A 9856-nucleotide genomic window follows, 5' to 3' on the forward strand; every position below is an offset into this window, starting at 1 on the left:
AGCCTCGAAACAGGTAAGCTCTCTTGCCTCACAAGTCAATGCTTGATGACTCAATTTTATGAGTCTTAGTCGTCACACAGATAAAAATTTTGCACTATGTTGTGGACAGACAAAATTTGAGAAGCCCATGGATCTCCCAAAGTTCCGAACTAAAATTGACCCACAAAACCTGATCCTGCATGACCTGCTGGTATCATAACTGCTGGTAAGACAAGAGAGTTTTGTGAAAAAAGTAGTGAAACAGGCTGCATTGGCCAGGAATCTAACTCAGGCCTCCTGCGTTTCAGTTACAGAGTAAGGCAGGATTCCACTTCAAAAAAATGTTCAGGTAAGTTTCCTTGTCTTACATGTCAAGTTTTGTGTTGATCGGACAATGAACAGAAAAGTTAGAGGGTACTTCCTGCTTAAAATGGCCGACTTCCTGTTGAGTCAAGGGTGTGTCTGTAACTGGTTCAGGTAAGTTCCCTTGTCTCTAATGTCAATGCTTGATGACTCAATTTTATGAGTTTTCACTGTCAAGGTGGAGGTGGAAGCATTATGCTTTGGGGGTGTCTCTCTGCTAAGGGGACAGGTCAACGTCACCACATCGAGGGAAAGATGGATGGGGCCTTGTACCATGAAATCCTGGGTGACCAAAGCTTTCTCTCAGCCAGTAAACTTAAAGCGGAACTAGACCGGAAGTTCCAATTAGTGCTGTTTTAGTGTGTATCTGCGTCATTACCTTGTTTATGAAGCCCTGATGTTTCGAAAAAAACAGTTAAGCCACTGCTGAGAACGCTGTGTTTTATTGTAATCTCGGGCTCAGCGAGATCTCTGAAAATCCCGTTATAGTTACGTAAACATCGGTTCTCCGGAACAGCCGATCGTCCTGCTCCGGGCATTAGTCCGGGTACATCCGGTTGCTTACATTGTATCGCAGAATAGGAATAACGTCTGTTGTGGAGGCGTTTCACAAGCGACAGTGTCTTCTGACTCTGGGTCTGACTCTGGGTCAAAGTCATAAAAGGGACTGCGGCGGGGAGTCGTGACGAAGCTATTTTTAAACACTGTTAAAACAATGTTTTGATAATGAGGAGCAGTGCATCCACCGAGAAGAAGGGGAACTGCGCTTCTGAGAGCGGGTGTGCCGAATGTCACTTCAGGGGTACTGGCCAAAAGGACAGCTTTCTATCGGCTCGTTTACAGCATCTAAGAGGTTTTTGACCATAAAAACAAGTTAATATGTGTAAGTAGACCTCGATAACTAACGTATATGTGCAACAGGACCACTCTTATGTGATCTTTAAAATGAATGGGTCTTCCAGCACAACATAGTCCCAAAACATACAACAAAGGCAACAAAGGAGTGGCTCAAGATCATGGAGTGGCCTAGCGATTTTTTTTTTCATTTTTTTTTTTTTTTCATTTTTTTGGGAAACTCGAGGTCTCGAGTTTCCAAAAAAAATTCAAAAAATAATAAAAAAATGTTTTTATTATTTTTTGGAAACTCGTGATCTCGACTTTCAAAGTCGAGATCTCGAGTTTCCCAAAAAAATGAAAAAAAAACATTCAATTATTTTTTTCTTCATATTTCTTTGGGAAAGTCGAGATCTCGACTTTGAAATTTTTTTTTTCTCATGTCACTTCGGGGGCTCCGTACAAACCTGGTGATGAACTACAACTACGGGTCTTCCAGCACAACATAGTCCCAAAACATACAACAAAGGCAACAAAGGAGTTTTTTCTTTTTTTTCTTTTTTTGGGACACTCGAGATTTCGAGTTTCAAAAAAATAAATCAAAAAATAATTTTAAAAAATTTCATAATTTTTTGGAAACTCGAGATCTCGACTTTGAAATCTTTTTTTTCTCATGTCACTTCGGGGGCTCCGTACAAACCTGGTGATGAACTACAAAAATGCCTGACCTCTGTACTTGCAGAAAACGGTTCCTCCAACAAGTACTGTTTTGATAGGGGGTCGAATACGTTTTACACTCAATTAAGTGCAAAATAATTTAAATCTTTTATTTTATGTGATTTTCTTTTTGATATTCTGTCTCTCCCTATTGAAATAAATATCATTAAAATTATAGACCCTTCATTACTTTGGATGATCTTACAAAATCAGTTAGGGATCAAATACTTATTTTCTCCACTGTAAGTCATTTTGTGCTGATCGGGGTGAATTTTGACAGGGACCTGCAAACCAGGAGGGGAATAATGCCATGACTCACATCCTTTCTTACAGTGGACAATGAATGGCAGGATTGACGACATCCATTCTCACAATGGACAGCATGCACAGTGAATGGTTGCACAAGACAGAGTATTCGCAAGAGCAGAAACCAGCGAATCAGGGTGTTTGACTACCAGGTCAGCAAGCATGTATGCCAGGGGAGCAGTACTGATATCAAAACAAATAATAATTAAATCCCGACGAGGATGGGATTCGAACCCACGCGTGCAGAGCACAATGGATTAGCAGTCCATCGCCTTAACCACTCGGCCACCTCGTCTGGCTGCCTACAGTTTTTCTTGACTAAATTGGACTTACATCAAATAACGGATACCTACTCCTATTGAAGTTGACTAAAGAGTGCTACTATTATACATTAGCAAGTGTCAAGAGTATTAACAACTGACAAGTCTCACAGTTTTCGTCAAAGGGGGTCAGGCTCAAAGCACAATTTAAGGGCCTGCTGGATTTAATGACTGCTAGAGATAATCTCTCACTCACAGTTGAGCCTACTTCCCCAGTAAAAAAAAGATTGAAGATGAGATTATTCCTGAAACAAATTGCTTTGCCTTTGTTGTCTACAATGGAGCACAACGTATGAGCAGGCCATTACCATAACATCTCAGCCAACTCATCTCTCTGTTTGCCTAACTTGCGTGCTGCTGTCCCAACTCATCACAAGAATTCTGACTTAACTACACTTAACAATGGTGTTTCCAGATACATGAGACTTCATTTTCAGAAGAGAGCTCCGGATAGCATTCAATTGGAACAATGCTCACCACTGTCTGGTTAATCATGAACAGGGATTTGGAGGAAACTGGCTGCATCGCTTTCGACAAAGAACATGAGACTTTGAAACTGTGGAGGGTGTGAAAGAGGGTTGTTAGGGTTACTGAGTGAGACTTTTGATCCTTTTCAGAAGAGAGCTCAAGACAGCATTGGTGAGGCTCAGTTTAGAGAAAACTGGCTGCATCACTTTAGGCAAAGTACATAAGACTTTGAAACTGTGGAGGGCAAACTTCCACCTCAGTGTGCAGCCTACTACAATATTATAACAGAAAAAAAAGGTTCCGCCTCCCCGTCAGGGAATCTTACACTTAAATCACACAAATTTGTGACTGATGACTTATTTCACAGTTAAATCAGTCATCCATGACTGAGGAACAATGCTCACAACAGAGAGAAAACTGGCTATATCGATTCAGACAAAGTGTTTCCACGTAGACTTTCACACTGAGGAGGGAAAACTTCCACCTTTCAGTGTGCACCCTGCCACATTATTATAAAAGACAAAATGGTTTGGCCCACCTCTATGTGGTTTGGTTGGTTTGCATATTACGAAAGTCGTTATGTTGAAAAATGCAGATCGTTCACCCCTTTAACCCAGTTTCAGGTCGTTGGTTTCACCTGAGTCAAGGTGTGAAAGAGAGTCGATAGGGTTACCTGAGAGACAGAATCTGCTATTGTTTGAATGTTGAAAATCACATTTGTTCTTCTGGGTGACACTTTTAATCCTTTTCAGAAGAGAGCTATAGACAGCATTCAATTGGAATAATGCTCACAAATGTCTGGTTAATCATGAACAAGGATTTAGAGAAAAATGGCACTTCAGGCAAAGTACATGAGACTTTGAGAGTTTGAACGGCAAACTTCCACCTCTCAGTGTCGACCACTTCAAAATAAAGGTAAAAAATTCCAACCTCCCCGTCGGGGAATTGAACCCCGGTCTCCCGCGTGACAGGCGGGGATACTCACCACTATACTAACGAGGAGAAGTGATGCCATTCCCTTCCATAAACCAATTTGATCCCATCTCACCTCTACGTGGCTTGGTGAGTTTTCCATTACATTTTAGTACATACTCATCATGGGCAGAGTCATCACTGCACGGCTGCACGAAACTGCTGTAACTCCGTTTTACACGCAAGTCACACAAACTTGTGACTGGTGACTTATTCCAGAGTTGTTTTCAGTGTACTGAGTCATTAGAATCAGTTAAATCTGTCGTCCATGACTGGGGAACAATGCTAACAACTGTCTGGTTAATCATGAACAGGAATTTGGAGAAAACTGGCTGTATCACTTCAGCCAAACTGTTTTCAAATACACTAGACTTTAAAACTGGGGAGGGAAAACTTCCGCCTCTCGGCGTGCAGCCTTACCATGTTATTAAAAAGGACAAAAAGGTTTGGCTCACCTCTATGTGGTTTGGTTGGTTTGCATATTACGAGAGTGGTTATGTTGAACAGTGCAGATCGTTCACCCCTCTGACCCAGTTTCAGGTTGTTGGTTTCACCTGAGTCAAGGTGTGAAAGAGGGTCGTTAGGGTTACCTGAGAGACAAAATCTGCTATTGTTTGAATGTTAAAAATCACTTTCAGAAGAGAGCTATAGACAGCATTCAATTTGAACAATGCTCACAAATGTCTGGTCAATCAATCATGAACATGGATTAAGAGAAAACTAGCACTTCAGGCGAAGTACATGAGACTTTAAAAGTTTGAACGGCAAACTTCCACTTCTTAGTGTGCAGCCAACCACATCATTATAAAGGCCAAAAGCTCCTGCCTCCCCGTCGGGGAATTGAACCCCGGTCTCCCGCGTGACAGGCGGGGATACTCACCACTATACTAACGAGGAGAAGTGATAACTGCACCTTCCAAAAACCAGACTGATCCCATCTCACCCCTACGTGGTTTGGTGAGTTTTCCATTACATTATAGTTCATACTCATCGTGGGTAGAGTCATCATTGCACGCCTGCATGAAACTGCTGTGACTTAGTTTTACATGCAAGTCACACAAACTTGTGACTGGTGACTTATTCCGCAGTTGTTTTCAGTGTACTGCGTGATTAAAATCAGAAATCTGCCGTACATGACTGGGGAACAATGCTCACAACTGTTTGTTAAATCATGAACAGGAATTTGGAGAAAACTGGCTGTATCACTTCAGCCAAACTGTTTTCAAATACACTAGACTTTGAAACTGGGGAGGGCAAACTTCCACCTCTCAGTGTGCAGCCTACCATGTTATTAAAAAGGACAAAATGGTTTGGCTTAACTCTATGTGGTTTGGTTGGTTTGCATATTACGAGAGTCGTTATGTTGAACAGTGCAGATCGTTCACCCCTCTGACCCAGTTTCAGGTTGTTGGTTTCACCTGAGTCAAGGTGTGAAAGAGGGTTGTTAGGGTTACGTGAGAGACAGAATCTGCTATTGTTTGAATGTTGGAAATCATATTTGTTATTCTGAGTGACACTTTTAATCCTTTTCAAAAGAGAGCTATAGACAGCATTCAATTAGAAAAATGCTAACAAAAACCTGGTTAATCATGAACATGGATTAAGAGAAAACTGGCACTTTAGGCAAAGTACATGAGACTTTGAACGGCAAACTTCCACCTCTCAAAGTGTAGACCACTTTATAATAAAGGGCAAAAGCTCCTGCCTCCCCGTCGGGGAATTGAACCCCAGTCTCCCGCGTGACAGGCGGGGATACTCACCACTATACTAACGAGGAGAAGTGATGGCTACACCTTCCAAAAACCAGACTGAACCCATCTCACCTCTAAGTGGTTTGGTGAGTTTTCCATTACATTTTAGTACTTAGTATAGTTTGTTAAATCATGAAAAGGAATTTGGAGAGAACTGGCTGCATCACTTTATGCAAAGTACATGATACTGTGGAGAGCAAACTTCCACCTCTCAGTGTGCAGCCCACCACATAGTTGTAATGTCCAAAAGCTCCAACCTCCCCGTCGGGTAGATTTTGTACACCCGCAGGTTCAGTTTGATAATTCAAATGCTTTGAGACGAAACTCCCATGTTCGAAACCTAACATTGCATTGAATGATGTGTGAATGCCACACCTTTGCATGCATGACTCACACATGATTAACACAATGTGTGATGAACGTGTTAATTACACGTGCAATTCATGCACATAAAGGTGTGGCATTCACACATAATTCAAGCAATACTACTGATCAATCTATACTGATTCAGTGATGAAGTGCCTGCTAACATGAACCATGATCTGAAACAAGTATTTTTTTATTTTTTTTCAGAATCCTGGGCATAAGGATTGGCATGTGAAGTTGCTGCCAACCCATGTGTCCAAGGCCTCAGTGTGGCATCAATACATGAGGTCGGCTAAGGCTCTTGGTATGTGTATAAATTGATTTCTATACAATAGCCAAATGCTTATATAGACTGCTATATGTAATGTGTAAAATGTGATTTTTTTGGAAAAGTTAAATAATTATTTTCATTGTGGTTCTTGCTGTCAACAGGTAGTGGAACACAGCTCTCCTGAAAGTCGCCTCAATATTCCACAGCTTGTTGGAACGGCAGATGGCAGAGTGATAGTAAAGACCATCGACTGGCAGACACATCTGAGTCCCTACTTTCGGAAGCTCCCACAGATCAAGAGTTATCAGCACTTTAGGTATTTATATTCAAAATTCTGCATTTTATAAATAAAAAAATCACGAATGGACATGATAGTGTTCCATGTGAACAGTGAGCCATGTTTTAAATATCCTGTTGTGTGCTTCTATTCTGTCACAGCTTTGATGCCAACAGACCAGGTGTGATGCTTGCTCAAACTCACAGTGATGCAGAGCCCATCGAGTTTCAGCTACTGCGCAACCCAGGAGTTCTGCCCCCTGTTGACAGTCTTCCCGTCCTGGCCCCACCTGGACTGACCATGGACAGGCAGACGTATCTTTTTGAAAAAATCCGGCCTTTCTGTTCTGATGAGGCAAAATACTTCACATGCCCAGCACCAAAGGTTACAGCACAGAAGAGTAAGCAGAAGAGGGTGCGTTTGTGATGTCATAATTTCGTCTGCATATCAACTGTGATGGACAGAGTGGGTACAGCCACATTGTGGGGGAGGAACTGGTATTGAAGATGATAATATAGTCCATGGTCTGGAAAATATTCCTTCACACACTTAGATATATTTTATTTCTTTATTTTAGTTCTATGCACCATATATCTAAAACAAACTCCCAGAAAACTGTAGGTCTGCTGAAACTCTCACCTCTTTTAAATCAAGAGTGAAGACTTTTCTGTTTGCCGCTGCATTTCAGTAATTTCCAATACTGCACTGTAACCTCTATTCCTTATATATACTCTTGATTTTATTTTTTATCTTTTTATTTTATTTGTATCTATTTTATTTTTTAATCTTAATCTTTAAATTTTACCTGCTTGTTTTTATTTTGATGTTATATCTGATTTTATAAATGTCTCTTTTCTATGCTTTTTAATGCTTTATGTAAAGCACTTGTGCCTACATTCAAATGTATCTTCCTCAAAAATGATCAGATGGACATGGGTTTGACATTGTTGGAAAGCTTAGATATCACACTTTCGGAATCTGTAAATAACTCCAAATGTCCCGAAGTAGACATGTGAACCCTTTTGCCATGGCTGGACACATATAGTACATACTCATCATGGGCAGAGTCATCACTGCACGGCTGCATGCAACTGTCTGGTCAATCATGAACAGGGATTTAGAGAAAACTGGCACTTCAGGCAAAGTACATGAGCCTTTAAGAGTTTGAAAGGCAAACTTCCACCTCTCAGTGTGCAGCCAACCACATCATTATAAAGGCCAAAAGAGTCTGCCTCCCCGTCGGGGAATTGAACCCCGGTCTCCCGCGTGACAGGCGGGGATACTCACCACTATACTAACGAGGAGAAGTGATACTGCACCTTCCAAAAACCAGACTGATCCCATCTCACCCCTATGTGGTTTGGTTAGTTTTCCATTACATTATAGTACATACTCATCGTGGGTAGAGTTATCACTGCACGCCTGCATGAAACTGCTGTGACTTAGTTTTACACGCAAGTCACACAAACTTGTGACTGGTGACTTAATCCGCAGTTGTTTTCAGTAAACTGAGTCATTAGAATCAGTTAAATCTGTCGTCCATGACTGGGGAACAATGCTAACAACTGTCTAGTTAATCATGAACAGGAATTTGGAGAAAACTGGCTGTATCACTTCAGACAAACTGATTTCAAGTACACAAGACTTTGAAACTGTGGAGGGAAAACTTCCCCCTCTCAGTGTGCAGCCTATTTTTGGCTTACCTCTATGTGGTTTGGTTGGTTTGCATATTGCGAGAGTGGTTATGTTGAACAGTGCAGATCGTTCACCCCTCTGACCCAGTTTCAGGTTGATGGTTTCACCTGAGTCAAGGTGTGAAAGAGGGTCGTTAGGGCTACCTGAGAGAGAATCTGCTATTGTTTGAATGTTGGAAATCACATTTGTTATTCTGAGTGACACTTATAATCCTTTTCAGAAGAGAGCTATAGACAGCATTCAATTAGAAAAATGCTCACATGTCTGGTTAATCATGAACAGGGATTTATAGAAAACTAGCACTTCACGCAAAGTACATGAGAGTTTAATTTTTGAATGGCAATCTTCCACCTCTCAGTGTGCAGCCAACCGCATCATTATAAGGGCCAAAAGCACTAGCCTCCCCGTCGGGGAATTGAACCGGCGGGGATACTCACCACTATACTAACGAGGAGAAGTTATACCATCACTTCCAAAAACCGGGGTGAACCCATCTCACCCCTAAGTGGTTTGGTGAGTTTTCCATTACATTATAGTACATACTCCTAGTGGGCAGAGTCATCACTAATCCTTTTCAGAAGAGAGCTATAGACAGTATTCAATTGGAAAAATCACAAAAACCTGGTTAATCATGAATATGGATTAAGAGAAAACTGGCACTTCAGGCAAAGTACATGAGACTTTGAGAGTTTGAACGGCAAACTTGCGTTTTCTTCCACTTTATAATAAAGGCCAAAAGCTTCTGCCTCCCCGTCGGGGAATTGAACCCCGGTCTCCCGCGTGACAGGCGGGGATACTCACCACTATACTAACGAGGAGAAGTGATGGCTACACCTTCCAAAAACCACACTGAACCCATCTCACCTCTAAGTGGTTTGGTGAGTTTTCCATTACATTTTAGTACTTAGTATAGTTTGTTAAATCATGAAAAGGAATTTGGAGAGAACTGGCTGCATCACTTTAGGCAAAGTACATGATACTGTGGAGAGCAAACTTCCACCTCTCAGTGTGCAGCCCACCACATAGTTGTAATGTCCAAAAGCTCCAACCTCCCCGTCGGGGGATTTGAACCCCAGTAGGGGGGATACTCACCACTATAGCAACGAGGAGAAGTGATATTGTCACTTTCCAAGAGCCGGCGTGAACCCAGCTCGCCTGTTCATGGTCTGGTTAGTTTCTCATTACAATTAAGTACATACTCGTCGGTTTGCATATTACGAGAGTCGTCATGTTTACACAATGCGGATCGTTCACCCCTGACCCAGTTTCCGGCTGTTGGTTTCACCTTAGGTCGTTAAGGGTTAAGCTGTGTCATTCACACATGATTCAAGCACATCAGCACGTTTGTAATGGAGCTAGTGAATAGCAATAACAAGAAAAAAATGTCCCTGTATGTGACTGAAGACTAGTATCACACATTACGTAGATGAAAACTCACCCATAAGGTGACAGAGGGTGATGGCGTCACTTCACCATCTCAGACAACTACTGGGTCTGTCCTGCTCTATTTCTGCCGCTGTATAATCCATCTGTTTGT

Source organism: Microchirus variegatus, assembly GCF_963457635.1.
Source record: "Microchirus variegatus genome assembly, chromosome: 5".
In the NCBI taxonomy this organism is placed as follows: Eukaryota; Metazoa; Chordata; class Actinopteri; order Pleuronectiformes; family Soleidae; genus Microchirus; species Microchirus variegatus.